This window comes from Amblyomma americanum, chromosome 5 (genome assembly GCF_052857255.1).
Source record: "Amblyomma americanum isolate KBUSLIRL-KWMA chromosome 5, ASM5285725v1, whole genome shotgun sequence".
NCBI lineage: Eukaryota > Metazoa > Arthropoda > Arachnida > Ixodida > Ixodidae > Amblyomma > Amblyomma americanum.
Genome location: NC_135501.1, coordinates 74,963,132 through 74,967,726, shown reverse-complemented (window position 1 = coordinate 74,967,726; position 4,595 = coordinate 74,963,132).

The following is a 4,595-nucleotide window of genomic DNA, read 5'->3' as shown; positions in this document are numbered from 1 at the left end:
ATATATATATATATATATATATATATATATATATATATATATATATATATATATATATATATATATATATATATATATATATATATATATATTCTCCAATTACTTGAACTTTTCGTTCAACACAACAACTAACACATTCTGGAACACGTCAGCTCAGCGTCACTCTATTAAATGCAAGGGGTGCAAGCCTTGTGAAGCCCTTGTTAGGCTTTTTGCTTGCCCCATCAACACCAAAGCTGTTAGTGGATGTAACTTGCGGAAAATAAAATTTCATTTTGACTTTCTAGCGTGGAGTACTGTTTCGGCACGAAAAAAAATTTTCACGAGCAAGACAAGAAGGCAACATTTAACGTCACAGAGAGTGTCTACCAAACCACTACCGAACCGAACGTGGGCAAGTGAAGCTAAGAAAAACAAAAAAAATATCGAGCATTAGTTTGCGAACTTAACGAGAGGAAGAAAAAAGCTAACATAACCGCTTGAATTTACGAGCAACAGGAACTGCATCAACATGTCTGTATCTTTCTCCGGAAGCCTACGCGCCTTCTGGGCTCTCACGCCTAGCGCACAGACAACATCACGCAGATTCAAAACGTGTGCTATGTGCAAGAAGAAATGAAGCGCATGCAGGCGCGGGTGCCTAAAAAACTTGTTTATTTGCGCGATTTTATTTATTCATTCATTTACATATAGAAAAAAATTATATCAATGATTGTAACATTACTTTGTCAAGCTTTCTCGCCGAGAAAACTTCGCTAAAAACCCAAACTACTTAAGTAGGGTGCCGAAAATCTTGTACATAACATTTTACCGGCTATATTCGTCTCTCTAGGCTGGTCATGGAGTAATCACTTCCGATGTAAAAAAAAGACCTAAAGTAAGGAGACATCGTGAGTAACATCTGACGTCACAAAAGTGGAAGCACCCCGAAAACAATAAAAAAGCTAGGCAGCGCTATCTGACGGCGCCTTCCTGGTTCGAGGTATGTGCAGACACAAAGTGCAACCTACGACTATAAGCGACAGTTACTCTTCCAGAGCTGCGACTGCCGCGAGAATTTCGGCCTGTGGGGAAAATACGTCCTGCTATTATGCTCTGTTTACAAGATGATACGCAGAGCGAATATTTATCGCCACAGAGGTCGGCCACGAATTGCTCCGTCAGAAACCCTAGCAAAGCAGGCGTACAAAGCTGTTCCATGTTAATGACTTTCAGTATTTATGCATGCTGATAAAACGGCTCGTCCGTGCCGTAGACAAAGCATAAGTGAAAAGTGGTGTATGCGGATGAATTCAGGAAAACGCGGAACCGAACAGAATTGCGCCTATCCACACGACGTATCTCGGTAGCACAGTGCGTATCTCGCTAACGGGCGCGATCCGTCAGATAGCGCTGCTGCAACAGTTTCTATGCTCTCTCCGTATTTCTTCACGCCTATAGCCGCTGCTTGCCCAGAGCGTGCATACTGCTTTCAACCGACCGGGGCTTCGAAATGCTGTCCACACTCGTCCGAAATTACTCCGGTACCATAGAAGGAAATAGCAGGCCTTAACTCTACTGTAGATTTTTATTTATCTCTGTCAGTCATGAGGGTCATGCAACTAACGCTATTCTTATCTGCCTTTTATGAGTGTCTGTAGACCTGCGTCATCGTTGCTAGTCGTTCTAGAGGAGATGTGGTGAAAGCGCACATGTATGGCGCCTCGGATCCTTGAAGCTACAAATTCCCATCCCAGAGTGTGCCCTGATATGAGGGTGCCGGCGGATGCGCTCCCCACTCCCGTACGTCTGGACCTAAAGGAACAGCAATGACGCCTATTTTCTGTCCGAGCTGTGTGGGCTCGACGCAGTACACACCGTCTCAGGGAAATAGAAAGTGAATCTCCTCCACTGGATGTGAAGGAGGAGGAACAACTTTACTTAACAAAAAAACAAAACATCCTCAAAGGTGGGCTTTCACGCAGAGCTCTGTCCACTCGTCACGTTTGGCCAGTTGGTTGAGCAGCCTCCCACGAGGAGAGAGATGGGTAGGGTATGGGGAATACTTCCGTATTTTGCAGGCACTCCAGCAGGTAGTGCATGAGGGTGGCCGTGGCCGCCACTTACGTCGAGCAAAGTGTGAGAGTCAAGGCAGGGTGGTAGAAATGAAGGAGGCAACGTGAAACGCAGCACTTTGTCTGCAGTTGCCGCCGGACCGCGCTGTATTTAGAATCTAATGTGCGACGAGATCAAAGGGGTGCGAAGCTGCTGTTTTTGTATTGAGTGGTTATCTGGTGGCATGTGAGTAGAGCCCGTGAGGTTTCCTGCGTGGATTTGCGGACTCGATCTTCAGGGGCCCGGAGAGATAGTTCTCGACATAGAGCATGAACGCGTCGATTACCGGAGATCGAGACATGCCCAGAAACCGACGTGAGGGTTATCTTTTGGGTAAGCCTGTGATCCTAATGGCAGAATGCGTCTTGGCGGTTGGTGTGATAATGTTTTGCTGATAGTTACACTACGCAGCTTGACAGTCGGTGCAGATTTCAGTGACGTCTTGATATTGTGTAACGTGTATGAGCCCCAAAGCGACCGCCGCGCCCTCAGCCTCCGAAGGGTTGTTGGTTGGCGTTGAGGGTAGCTGCAGCCCTCAAAGCGCCATCCTCGCAGGCAGTGACAGTGGTATAAGAGCTTGGGAGGGTGGTTTGGTTTGGTTTATGGGGATTTAACATCAAAAGCGACTGACGCTAAGAGGGACACCGTAGTAAGGGGCTCGGGAAATTTTGACCACCTGGGATTCCATAACGTGCACACATCGCATCTCTACAAGGGCCTCTAGAATTTCGCCTCCATGGAAATTCGGCAGACGGGGCCGGGATCGAAACCGCGTCTTGAGGGTCAGCAACCGAGCGCGCTAACCACAGAGCCACCGCGGCGGCGGCCTGGTAGGGTGTGCTGAGCCCCGCCCAAGTAGAGGATGTCAGATATGCCTGTGTAGTGTATGGTGTAATATGAAGCTCAGGCAGGGTTTTTGTCGCTGTGTAGCTCGGTGTTCATATTTCTGGGTAGAGGTTTGATGCGCATTTGGTTCTAGATGTTACTTGGAATGATTTGATAAGTAGATGCAGGCGAGCATGTGGTGGTGGCGAGGTGCAGAAGCCGTAGGAGGTGTTGGCCGGTTTCTGTGCGAGGTAGTCGGAGCATCTAGTTGCTTCGTTGGGCCTCGAGTGACTCCGAGATCGTGTTTCATGTGCGCGTTGCGAGTAAGACATTTGGGGTAACGGATTGTTGTAGGCGGAGAGCTGAGGTGGTCGATTTTCTCATGAGCACTTCAGCTTTGTCTTGGTCCGTTTTGAGGAGCAAGTGATAAGGAAGGTGATATGTCAAGCAGCTGATGATGATGGCGTCTCTCATATCAAGGGTTTTTCTCTCCGACAGGCTGTGGTTGGGTGTGATCACTCTGCGGATATGACCCGCAATTTGTTTGGTTTGCTTGTCAAGAAGTTGTTGAGTGAAGACTGCATCTAAAGTGCCTTGTATATAGATTGCAAGAACGTCGTGAGTGTTATGACATACCTGTTGCCTGTACTCACGTTATCGGCATGAGACGCCTTACTGCCTCAAATCGATCCAGATGATCACGCTTGCTTCAATTCCATCGCGTGGATACAACCTTACCGGCGATTTGACTCGTCGTGAGGAGGAAAGGTTGCGGAAACTCTGGGTGGGTGCTGCGCACACTGCTTTTCTGACCTGCCCCTTCTGCCCCTATACCGCTGCAGAGGCTACATTAGTTCACTTTTTGCTAGGTTGCCTCGAAAGCCAGGGTTCGCACCCTAACCGACCAACAGACCCAACAACTTGGACCCATGGGCCCCAGCATCGGGCCTTGCTACCACCTATACGCTACACAGGCCTGCATGTGCCCATATGACACTCCTTATGCACGGGGGAAAATTTGTGCAGTAAAAAGATTGTATTCAAAGCCGCAGTAGGAATGAAGCTTAATAGGGTAGAAAGTTGAGCCAGTTGATGTAGCGACATATTTAAATAAACTTTGCGCCGAATAACACAGGACGGGAGGGAGAAACACGCACGCACACAGTGCAAACTTGCAACTGTATTTTCAGAAATGATACACCGCTTCAAGAAGCAGAAAGGGCGCGAACGTTTTGGATTCAAAGACGCAGTAGGAAAGCCAGCTGTCTTCAAAAAGAATCACCCATCGCCAATCTCGGCATGCTTTCCCACATAATTATCACCCTTCATAATCGCCACCCAAGTACTCTCCTCTCCATCTTCATCCTCCGGAAAATTTTTGCCGTGCGTGGGAAGTCTCGCCTTAGAGAAGCTATCACAGTGGTCATTTGCAGTGAACCAACTCCTGTCGCAGTTGCTGCGGTGTTGCCTTTCTCTACAGCTAGTTGCACACTGCAGATCAGACGTGGGCAAATTTCATAGCCAGACTTTTATGCGCTCCACCTTCTCGGCGCAGTACACTAAAAAAAATGGCGATGGTTTAGTTCTGGTTGAACCTGTAGTTACGCGATAGCTACTCTGGCCGAGTGGAACTCGCTCAGTTGAATTGCAAAGTCAGTCTCTCGCTCCCCGTTTAG